Below are 12,823 nucleotides of genomic sequence, written 5' to 3'. Positions count from 1 at the left end.
AACTCATCAATGAATTTGGTAAAGTTGCAGGTTACAAAATTAGTACATAGAAATCTGTTGTATTTCTATACCTTAACAATGAAAGAACAGAAAGAGAAATTCAAGGAACAGTCCCATTTACCATCTCATTAAAAGGAATAAAATACCTAGGAATAAACCTGCCTAAGGAGACAAAAACCTGTACTCTGAAAACTATGACACTGATGAAAGAAATAGCAGATGACATGAACAGATGGAAAGATATACCATGTTCTTGGATTGGAAGAATCAATACTGTCAAAATGACTATACTACCCAAGGCAATCTACAGATTCAAAGCAATCCTTATCAAAGTACCAATGGCATTTTTCACAGAACTAGAACAAAAAATCTTAAAATTTGTGTGGAGACACAAAAGACCCCGAATAGCCAAAGAAATCTTGAGAAAAGAAAATGGAGCTGGAGGAATCAGGGTCCTTGACTTCAGAATATACCACAAAGCTATAGTCATCAAAACAGTATGGTACTTTCACAAAAATAGAAATATAGATCAGTGGAACAGGATAGGAAGCCCAGAAATAAACCCATCACCTGTGGTCAGTTAATCTACAACAAAGGAGGCAAGACTATACAATGAAGGAAAGACAGTCTCTTCAATAAATAGTGCTGTGAAAACTGGACAGCTACATGTAAAAAATGAAATTAGAACATTTTTTAACACCATACACTAAAATAAGCTCAAAATGGATTAAAGACTTAAATGTTGAGACAGGGCACTATAAAAGTCTTAGAGGAAAACATAGGCATTACACTTTCTGACATAAATCACAGCAATATCTTTTTAGATCCATCTCCCAGAGTAATGGAAATAAAAACAAAAATAAACAAATGGGACCTAATTAATCTCAAAAGCTTTTGCACAGCAAAGGAAACCATAAACAAAACGAAAAGACAACCCCCAGATTGGGAGAAAAATATTTGCAAATGACGTGACCGACAAGATATTAGTCTCCAAAATTCACAAACAGCTCATGTGGCTTAACATCACCAAAACAAACAACCCAATCAAAAAATGGGCAGAAGACCTGAATAGACATTTCTCCAAAGAATAAATACAAATGGGAACTTCTGTGGCGGTCCAATGGTTAAGACTTTGCCTTCCAATGCAGGGAGTGTGGGTTTGATCCCTGGTGGGGAGCTAGGATCCCACATGCTTCATGGCGCTCCCCCCGCCAAAAAAACCCCCAAAACATGAGACAGAAGCAATATTGGAGCAAATTCCATAAAGACTTTAAAAAAAATGGTCCACATTAAAAAAAAAACCTTTAAAAACCTTTAAAAAAGAAAAAAGAAGACATACAGATGACCAAGAGGCACATGAAAAGATGTTCAACATTGCTAATTATTAGAGAAATGCACATCAAAACTACAATGAGGTATCACCTCACACCAGTCAAAATGGCTTTTATCAAAATATCCACAAACAATAAATGCTGGAGAGGGTGTGGAGAGAAGGAAACCCTCTTACACTGTTGGTGAGAATGTAAACTGGTATAGCCACTATGGAGAACAGTATGGAGGTTCCTTAAGAAACTAAAAACAGAGCTACCATATGATCCTGCAATCCCACTCCTGGGCATATATCCGGAGAAATACAGGGTCTGAAAGGATACATGCACCCCAATGTTCATTGCAGCACTGTTTACAATAGCTAAGACATGGAAGTAACCTAAATGTTCATCAATAGAGGAATGGATAAAGAAGATGTGGTACATATATACAATGGAATATTATTCAGCCATAAAAAAGAATGAAATCATGCCACCTGCAGCAACATGGATGGACCTAGAGATTGTCATAGTGAGCGAAGTAAGTCAGAGAAAGACAAATATATGTTATTGCTTGTATGTGGAATCTAAAAAAATGATACAAATGAACTTATTTACAAAAGAGAAACAGGCTCACAGACTTAGGGAACAAACTTATGGTTATGGGGGGAAGGGTGGGGAGAAGGGATAGTTAGGGAGTTTGGGATTGACATGTATACACTGTTGTATTTAAAATGGATAACCAACAAAGACCTACTGTAGAGCACTGGGAACTCTGCTCAGTATTATGTAACAACCTAAATGGGAAAAGAATTTGAAAAAGAATAGGTACAAGTATATGTATAACTGAATCTCTTTGCTGTACACCTGAAAATATCACAAATTTGTTAATCAACTATACTTCAATATAAAATAAAAGTTTAAGAAAATCCAAAAAACAAAAAACAAAGCTACCACCCCATCGGCTGGCCAGGAAACAATAACAAAAAAACAAAAACAAAAACAAAAAACAAACAAACAAACAGAAGCCCTGAGAGTTCAAACACTGCCTCCACTACTGAACTGCTGTTGATTTTCAGCCCAGGTTCAATTTCACTACCTGGAAAATACATTAACACAGACACACAGAGTTGTAACAGAAAATAAATGAAGTATCAAATATAAAGTGTCTAGTGCAGTGCTTTGCACATGATAGGTTCTTTTTTTTTTTTAACATCTTTATTGGAGTATAATTGCTTTACAATGGTGTGTTAGTTTCTGCTTTATAACAAAGTTAATCAGTTATACATATACATATGTTCCCATAGCTCTTCCCTCTTGCGTCTCCCTTCCCCCCACCCTCCCTATCCCACCCCACTAGGTGGTGACAAAGCACCGAGCTGACCTCCCTGTGTTATGCGGCTGCTTCCCACTAGCTATCTATTTTACGTTTGGTAGTGTATATATGTCCATGCCACTCTCTCACCCTGTCACATCTCACCCCTCCCACTCCCCATATCCTCAAGTCCATTCTCTAGTAGGTCTGTGTCTTTATTCCCGTCTTGCCACTAGGTTCTTCATGACCTTTTTTTCCCCTTAGATTCCATATATATGTGTTAGCATACTGTATTTGTTTTTCTGTTTCTGACTTACTTCACTCTGTATGACAGACTCTAACTCCATCCACCTCACTACAAATACCTCCATTTAATTTCTTTTTATGGCTGCGTAATATTCCATTGTATATATGTGCCACATCGTCTTTATCCATTCATCCGATGATGGACACTTAAGTTGCTTGCATGTCCTGGCTACTGTAAATAGAGCTGCAGTGAACATTTTGGTACATGACTCTTTTTGATTTATGGTTTTCTCAGGGTATATGCCCAGTAGTGAGATTGCTGGGTCGTATGGTAGTTCTATTTGTAGTTTTTTAAGGAAACTCCATACTGTTCTCCATAGGGACTGTATCAATTTACATTCCCACCAACAGTGCAAGAGTGTTCCCTTTTCTCCACACCCTCTCCAGCATTTATCGTTTCTAGATTTTTTGATGATGGCCATTCTGACCGGTGTGAGATGATATCTCATTGTACTTTTGATTTGCATTTCTCTAATGATTAATGATGTTGAGCATTCTTTCATGTGTCTGTTGGCATTCTGTATATCTTCTTTGGAGAAATGTCTATTTAGGTCTTCTGCCCATTTTTGGATTGGGTTGTTTGCTTTTTTGTTATTGAGCTGCATGAGCTGCTTGTAAATCTTGGAGACTAATCCTTTGTCAGTAGCTTCATTTGCAAATATTTTCTCCCATTCTGAGGGTGGTCTTTTCGTCTTGTTTATGGTTTCCTTTGCTGTGCAAAAGCTTTTAAGTTTCATTAGGTCCCATTTGTTTATTTGTGTTTTTATTTCCATTTCTCTAGGATCTGGGTCAAAAAGGATCTTGCTGTGATGTATGTCATAGAGTGTTCTGCCTATGTTTTCCTCTAAGAGTTTGATAGTGTCTGGCCTTACACTTAGGTCTTTAATCCATTTTGAGTTTATTTTTGTGTATGGTGTCAGGGAGTGTTCTAATTTCATACTTTTACATGTATCTGTCCAGTTTTCCCAGCACCACTTATTGAAGAGGCTGTCTTTTCTCCACTGTATATGCTTGCCTCCTTTATCAAAGATAAGGTGACCATATGTGCGTGGGTTTATCTCTGGGCTTTCTATCTTGTTCCATTGATCTATATTTCTGTTTCTGTGACAGTACCAAACTGTCTTGATTACTGTAGCTTTGTAGTATAGTCTGAAGTCAGGGAGCCTGATTCCTCCAGCTCCATTTTTTGTTCTCAAGATTGCTTTGGCTATTCGGGGTCTTTTGTGTTTCCATACCAATTGTGAAATTTTTTGTTCTAGTTCTGTGAAAAATGCCAGTGGTAGTTTGATAGGGATTGCATTGCATTTATAGATTGCTTTGGATAGGAGAGTCATTTTCACAATGTTGATTCTTCCAATCCAAGAACATGGTATATCTCTCCATCTACTTGTATCATCTTTAATTTCTTTCATCAGTGTCCTATAATTTTCTGCATACAGGTCTTTTGTCTCCTTAGGTAGGTTTATTCCTAGATATTTTATTCTTTTTGTTGCAATGGTAAACGGGAGTGTTTTCTTAATTTCACGTTCAGATTTTTCATCATTAGTGTATAGGAATGTAAGAGATTTCTGTGCATTAATTTTGTATCCTGCTACTTTACCAAATTCATTGATTAGTTCTAGTAGCTTTCTGATAGCATCTTTAGGATTCTCTATGTATAGTATCATGTCATCTGCAAACAGTGAGAGCTTTACTTCTTCCTTTCCAATTTGGATTCCTTTTATTTCTGTTTCTTCTCTGATTGCTGTGGCTAACACTTCCAAAACTATGTTGAATAATAGTGGTGAGAGTGGGCAACCTTGTCTTGTTCCTGATCTTAGTGGAAATGGTTTCAGTTTTTCACCATTGAGGACAATGTTGGCTGTGGGTTTGTCATATATGGCCTTTATTATGTTGAGGAAAGTTCCCTCTATGCCTACTTTCTGCAGGGCTTTTATCATAAATGGGTGTTGAATTTTGTCGAAAGCTTTCTCTGCATCTATTGAGGTGATCATATGGTTTTTCTCCCTCAGTTTGTTAATATGATGTACCACGTTGATTGATTTGCATGTATTGAAGAATCCTTGCATCCTGGAATAAACCCCACTTGATCATGGTGTATGATCTTTTTAACGTGCTGTTGGATTCTGTTTGCTAGTACTTCGTTGAGAATTTTTGCATCTATGTTCACCAGTGATATTGGTCTGTAGTTTTTTTTCTTTGTGACATCTTTGTCTGGTTTTGGTATCAGGGTGATGGTGGCCTCGCAGAATGAGTTGGGGAGTGTTCCTCCCTCTGCAATATTTTGGAAGAGTTTGAGAAGGATAGGTGTTAGCTCTTCTCGAAATGTTTGATAGAATTCGCCTGTGAAGCCATCTGGTCCTGGGCTTTTGTTTGTTGGAAGATTTTTAATCACAGTTACAATTTCAGTGCTTGTGATTGGCCTGTTCATATTTTCTATTTCTTCCAGGTTCAGTCTCGGCATGTTGTGCATTTCTAAGAATTTGTCCATTTCTTCCAGGTTGTCCATTTTAATGGCATAGAGTTGCTTGCAGTAATCTCCCATGATCGTTTGTACTTCTGCAGTGTCAGTGGTTACTTCTCCTTTTTCATTTCTAATTCTATTGATTTGAGTCTTCTCCCTTTTTCTCTTCATGAGTCTGACTAATGGTTTATCAATTTTGTTTATCTTCTCAAAGAACCAGCTTTTAGTTTTATTGATCTTTGCTATTGTTTCCTTCATTTCTTTTTCATTTATTTCTGATCTGATTTTTATGATTTCTTTCCTTCTGCTAGCTTTGGGGTTTTTTTGTTTTTCTTTCTCTAATTGCTTTAGGTGCAAGGTTAGGTTGTTTATTCGAGATGTTTCCTGTTTCTTGATGTAGGCTTGTATTGCTATAAACTTCCCTCTTAGCACTGCTTTTCCTGCATCCCATAGGTTTTGGGTCATCGTGTCTCCATTGTCATTTGTTTCCAGGTATTTTTTGATTTCCCCTTTGATTTCTTCAGTGATCACTTCGTTATTAAGTAGTGTATTGTGTAGCCTCCATGTGTTTGTATTTTTTACAGATCCTTTCCTGTAATTGATATCTAGTCTCATAGTGTTGTGGTCGGAAAAGATACTTGATACGATTTCAATGTTCTTAAATTTACCAAGGCTTGATTTGTGACCCAAGATATGATCTATCCTGGAGAATATTCCATGAGCACTTGAGAAAAATGTGTATTCTGTTGTTTTTGGGTGGAATGTCCTATAAATATCAATTAAGTCCATCTTGTTTAATGTATCATTTAAAGCTTGTGTTTCCTTATTTATTTTCATTTTGGATGATCTGTCCATTGGTGAAAGTGGGGTGTTAAAGTCCCCTACTATGATTGTGTTACTGTTGATTTCCCCTTTTATGGCTGTTAGTATTTGCCTTATGTATTGAGGTGCTCCTATGTTGGGTGCATAAATATTTACAATTGTTACACATTCTTCTTGGATTGATCTCTTGATCATTATATAGTGTCCTTCTTTGTCTCTTGTAATAGTCTTTATTTTAAAGTCTATTTTGTCTGATATGAGAATTGCTACTCCAGCTTTCTTTTGATTTCCATTTGCATGGAATATCTTTTTCCATCCCCTCACTTTCAGTCTGTATGTGTCCCTAGGTCTGAAGTGGGTCTCTTGTAGACAGCATATATATGGGTCTTGTTTTTGTATCCATTCAGCCAGTCTGTGTCTTTTGGTGGGAGCATTTAATCCATTTACATTTAAGGTAATTATCGATATGTATGTTCCTATTCCCATTTTCTTAAATGTTTTGGGTTTGTTATTGTAGGGGTTTTCCTTCTCTTGTGTTTCTTGCCTAGAGAAGTTCCTTTAGCATTTGTTGTAAAGCTGGTTTGGTAGTGCTGAACTCTCTCAGCTTTTGCTTGTCTGTAAAGGTTTTAATTTCTCCATCAAATCTGAATGAGATCCTTGCTGGGTAGAGTAATCTTGGTTGTAGATTTTTCTCCTTCATCACTTTAAGTATGTTCTGCCACTCCCTTCTGGCTTGCAGAGTTTCTGCTGAAAGATCAGCTGTTAACCTTATGTGGGTTCCCTTGTGTGTTATTTGTTGTTTTTCCCTTGCTGCTTTTAATATGTTTTCTTTATATTTAATTTTTTTTTCTTTTTTTTCTTTTTTTTTTTCTTTTTAACATGAGGATCTTGAATCAGATGCATATGTTTGATTTATTTATTTATTTATTTATTTATTTATTTGGCTGTGTTGGGTCTTCGTTTCTGTGCAAGGGCTTTCTCCAATTGTGGCAAGTGGGGGCCACTCTTCATCGCGATGCACGGGCCTCTCACTATCGTGGCCTCTCTTGTTGCGGAGCACAGGCTCCAAATGCGCAGGCTCAGTAGTTATGGTTCACGGTCCTAGTTGCTCTGCGGCATGTGGGATCTTCCCAGACCAGGGCTTGAACCTGTGTCCCCTGCATTAGCAGGGAGTTTCTCAACCACTGCACCACCAGGGAAGCCTTATATATAATTTTTGATTGTTTGATTAATATGTGTCTTGGCATGTTTCTCCTTGGATTTATCTTGTATGGGACTCTCTGTGCTTCCAGAACTTGATTAACTATTTCCTTTCCCATATTTTGGAAGTTTTCAACTATAATCTCTTCAAATATTTTCTCAGTCGCTTTCTTTTTCTCTTCTTCTCTGCGACCCCTATAATTCGAATGTTGGTGCGTTTATTGTTGTCCCAGAGGTCTCTGAGACTGTCCCCAGTTCTTTTCATTCTTTTTTCTTTATTCTGGTCTGCAGTAGTTATTTCCACTATTTTATCTTCCAGGTCACTTATCCGTTCTTCTGCCTCATTTATTCTGCTATTGATCCTGTCTAGAGTATTTTTAATTTCATTTATTGTGTTTTTCATCATTGCTTGGTTCCTCTTTAGTTCTTCTAGGTCCTTGTTAAATGTTTCTTGCATTTTGTCTATTCTATTTCCAAGATTTTGGACCATCTTTACTATCATTATTCTGAATTCTTTTTCAGGTAGCCTGCCTATTTCCTCTTCATTTGTTAAGTCTGGTGTGTCTTTACCTTGCTCCTTCATCTGCTGTGTTTTTCTGTCTTCTCATTTTTCTTATCTTACTGTGTTTGGGGTCTCCTTTTCATAGGCTGCAGGCTTGTAGTTCCCATTGTTTTTGGTATCTGTCCCCAGTGGCTAAGGTTGGTTCAGTGGCTTGTGTAGGCTTCCTGGTGGAGGGGACTAGTGCCTGTGTTCTGGTGGATGAGGCTGGATCTTGTCTTTCTGGTGGGCACGTCCATGTCTGGTGGTGTGTTTTGGGGTGTCTGTGGCCTTATTATGATGTTAGGCAGCCTCTCTGCTAATGGATGGGGCTGTGTTCCTGTCTTGCTAGTTGTTTGGCATAGGGTGTCCCACATTGTAGCTTGCTGGTCTTTGAGTGAAGCTGGGTCTTGATGTTGAGATGGAGATCTCTGAGAGATTTTCGCCGTTTGGTATTACGTGGAGCTGGGAGGTCTCTTGTGGACCAGTGTCGTGAAGTTGGCTCTCCCAACTCAGAGGCACAGTCCTGATGCCTGGCTGGAGCACCAAGAGCATTTCATCCACACGGCTCCGAATAAAAGGGAGAAAAAATAGAAAGAAAGAAAGAAAGAAAGAGGATAAAATAAAATAAAACAAAGCTATTATAATGAAAAATAAGAAAAGAAATCATGAAGAAAAAATTTATTACAAAAAAATTTAAAAAAAATTTTAAAGATAAATTTATTAATATTTTATAATAAAAATTAGAAAAAAATTATTAAGAAAAAAAATTTTTAAATTTTTTAAAATAAAAAATATGAAAAAACTTATTTAGAAAACATTTTAATATTTAAAAATAGAAAATAAGGAAAAAATTATTAAGAAAAAACATTTATTAAGAAAAAAAATTTTTTAAGTAAAAAAAAAGAAAAAAAAAAAGGATGGATCAAAACCTAGGACAAATGGTGAAAGCAAAGCTATGCAGAAAAAATCTCACCCAGAAGTATACACATACACACTCACAAAAAAAGGAAAAGCGGAAAAATTAATATATCCTGCTCCCAGAGTCCACCTCCTGAATTTAGGATGATTCGTTGTCTATTCAGGTATTCCACAGATGCAGGCACATGAGGTCTTTTGTGGAGCTTTAATCCGCTGCTTCTGAGGCTGCTGGGAGAGATTTCCCTTTCCCTTCTTCGTTCGTACAGCTCCTGGGGTTCAGCTTTGGATTTGGACCCACCTGTGCTTGTAGGTCGCCTGAGGGCGTCTGTTCCCTGCCCAGACAGAATGGGGTTAAAGGAGCAGCTGCTACGGGGGCTCTGGCTCACTTAGGCTGGGGGGAGGGAGGGGCACGGATGCAGGACGAGCCTGCGGTGGCAGAGGCCAGTGGGAAGTTGCAGCAGCCTGAGGAGCGCTGTGCGTTCTCCCGGGGAAGCTGTCTCTGGATCATGGGAGCCTGGCAGTGGCGGGCTGCACCGGCTCCCGGGAGGGGAGGTGTGGATAGTGACCTGTGCTCGCACACAGGCTTCTTGGTGGCGGCAGCAGCAGCCTTCGTGTCTCATGCCTCTCTCTGGGGTCCACGCTGATAGCCGCGGCTCGCGCTGTCTCTGGAGCTCGTTTAGGCGGCACTCTGAATCCCCTCTTCTCACATACCAGGAAACAAAGAGGCAAGAAAAAGTCTCTTGCCTGTTCTTCAGCTGCAGACTTTTTCCCGGACTCTCTCCCGGCTAGCTGTGTTGCGCTAACCCCTTCAGGCTGTGTTCACGCTGCCAACCCCAGTCCTTTCCCTGCGATCTGACAGAAGCCCGAGCCTCAGCTCCCAGCCCCCGCCTGCCCCGGCGGGTGAGCAGACAAGCCTCTCGGGCTGGTGAGTGCTGGTCAGCACCAATCCTCTGTGAGGGAACCTCAGCTTTGCCCTCCGCACCCCTGTGGCTGCGCTCTCCTCCGTGGCTCCGAAGCTCCCCCCTCTGCCACTTGCAGTCTCTGCCCGTGAAGGGGTTTCCTAGTGCGTGGAAACCTTTCCTCCTTCACAGCTCCCTCCCACTGGTGCAGGTCCCATCCCTATTCTTTTGTCTCTGTTATTTCTTTTTTCTTTTGCCCTACCCAAGTACGTGGGGAGTTTCTTGCCTTTTGGGAGGTCTGACGTCTTCTGCCAGCGTTCAGTGGGTGTTCTGTAGGAGCAGTTCCACGTGTAGATGTATTTCTTTTTTTTTTAAATTTACTTATTTATTTATTTTATTTTATTTTTGGCTGTGTTGGGTCTTCGTTTCTGTGCGAGGGCTTTCTCTAGTTGTGGCGAGCGGGGGCCACTCTTCATCGCAGTGCGCGGGCCTCTCACTGTCGCGGCCTGTCTTGTTGCGGAGCACAGGCTCCAGACGTGCAGGCTCAGTAGTTGTGGCTCACGGGCCTAGTTGCTCCACGGCATGTGGGATCTTCCCAGACCAGGGTTCGAACCCGCGTCCCGTGCATTGGCAGGCAGATTCTCAACCACTGCGCCACCAGGGAAGCCCAGATGTATTTCTAATGTATCTGTGGGAAGGAAGGTGATCTCCACATCTTACTCTTCCGCCATCTTGCCCAGACCCCCGGCACAGAAGTCACATGATAGGTTCTTAAATGTTATTTTGTCTTTCTGTTGAAAAAGGAAAGTATTAACCTGTCTTAATGCTCACCCTCTATTTCCTGAAGTATATGAATAAGACTTTAAGATGTGTCTATTTCTAACCTGCCAAAATTTGTGGCTTTCATTTCTGCTGAGAAAAGTAATTTACAATTTTGTGGAATGAATATTAATTCATAATTCCTACAGGATAACCAGTTTCTAGTGGACTGAAGAAGGACCCTCTCAAGGGAGAAAAAGATTAAACAGTACAGAACAAAGCATGGTGCTTGTGTTAGTCCTTTTGTGTGAACATGTGTGCCAGCATGGACCTACCCTTGCTTCCACAGTCCAAGAAAATTCCAGCTTCACCAGATTATAGTGTGTGCATATGTATGTATGTTTGTAACACAGTTTTCTGTGCTTATCACATTGGAGTATGTGTGCCTGGAAGAAATGACACAAAGAGCTAAAGGATAAACATTGCCAATAACCAGCAAGCTTGGAGGAATTTCCTGAAACAGGTAATTTTTCGTTTCTTGGAAATTTTTGTTTGTAAATTAAAATAATCAGTGATAAGTTATTAGCAGCATGCAAATTTTGCATGGATTTTTTACAAACAGTGTTTTAGGGAAACTCTGTACCTGTAGTGGACTACTTTGGGCTGTTCCCTAACTCCTCTGGGGGAACATATGAACTTTTGCATTAGAGAGATAAGAAAAGGTTGAAAATTAACATAATCTATGGAGTCTTCCTACATGCTCTTAGATCATCTACCATTCTCCTTTTGTGGCTTTATTTCCTAAAACCCTGACAAAACAGTACCTTCTTTTCTTCTTTGGCACAGACAAAGCTGGGGCTGGGGCGAGGGGTGAGGAGGAGGGCTCTGGTAGGGCTTGTTATCTCCCTTGCATGTTTGTGGCAAATTCTACCCTAATTTCTAAGTCAATCTACAAAAGCAGAAGTAATTATAAACCCTCCAACAAAATCCTCACACATTCTTAAAAGCAAAGTCACAGGAAATCAGTGGAGCTAGATTCATATATTTTAATGAATTTTCTTTTCTCTGCCTAATTCATATACAGATATTTTACACTTCATATTCTAGTTTGAAACCATCTATCATCATTGTTCAGAGTTTAAATTCTGTATCCCACATTCTACAAGGTAAGATACTGTATTTCACACTTGTGAAATGAGGGGTTTGGTCTGATTCTGTGATCCCTGTATTTTCTTCCACTTATCAAATTCCAGGATCCCACTCTGATTAAGTGCTTAGTGTGACAAGGGAAAACTGAGTTTAACATAAAGTTGGTTTGCTACAAAGACTCGGGTAATTAAGAAATCTTCATTAACTTGGACAGACCTTTTTAGCTAGCTATGTTTTGCCTTAATTATGATAATAATAACAAAGTCAATGAACTTACTACCTTTCCATTAAGTGCCTCTAAATGTTTTATTCAGAAGAACAATGATTCTTGGGGGGTTATATATGTCTCTGCATGAAGAACCTTATCATTTGATTAGCTCACATAAGTTTTGAGTTCAAGGTGAAAACTAGGTATGGAAACATTAACATGGTTTTAATTCATTTATGTCATTATGAAAGCCTTTACAAATACACTTGTTAACTTTCTCATAATGATCTAGGTAGTCAGTGTTTTGGCATGTTTCCTTTTAACACTTGTTAGAGGTCAAGTGTCAATTGTATATTTTTCACTTTCTTATGTGTTCAAGCATATGTAAGGTGTTTTTTAAAAAAAATTACATGCAAAATGTACTATTCAGTGTATATAATTCTGTGCCCTTTTGACATGTGAATAAAGTTGTGTATCCAACACCATGGTCATGATACTGAACATTTCCATTACACAAAAATTCTCTTGTACTTCTTTGTAGTCAACTCTTTCCCCCAACTCTACCCTCTGGGAATCATGAATCTGATTTCTGTGCCTATAGCTTTGCCTGATCAGAGTGTCATATGATAAAATACAATGTGTAGTCTTTTGAGACTTTGTCTTTGGCCCAACAAAATGCATTTGAGATTCATTCATGTCTGTGTGAATCAGTAGGTCACTCTTTTTCATTGCTGAGTAGTGTTCCACTGTGTGACTGCATTGCAGTTTGTTTATCCATTTGCAAGTTGAAAGACACTTCATTTATTACTGGTTTTTGGCAATTATGAATAAAGCTGGTCTAAACATTTGCATACATTTTGTGTGTGTGGACATAAGTTTTCATATTTCTTGGGCAAATACCTAGGAGTGAGATTGCAGAGTAGTATGGTAAGTGT

The sequence above is a fragment of the Balaenoptera borealis genome (genome assembly GCF_965194805.1).
Source record: "Balaenoptera borealis genome assembly, chromosome: 20".
NCBI lineage: Eukaryota > Metazoa > Chordata > Mammalia > Artiodactyla > Balaenopteridae > Balaenoptera > Balaenoptera borealis.
This window is presented reverse-complemented; position numbering follows the sequence as displayed.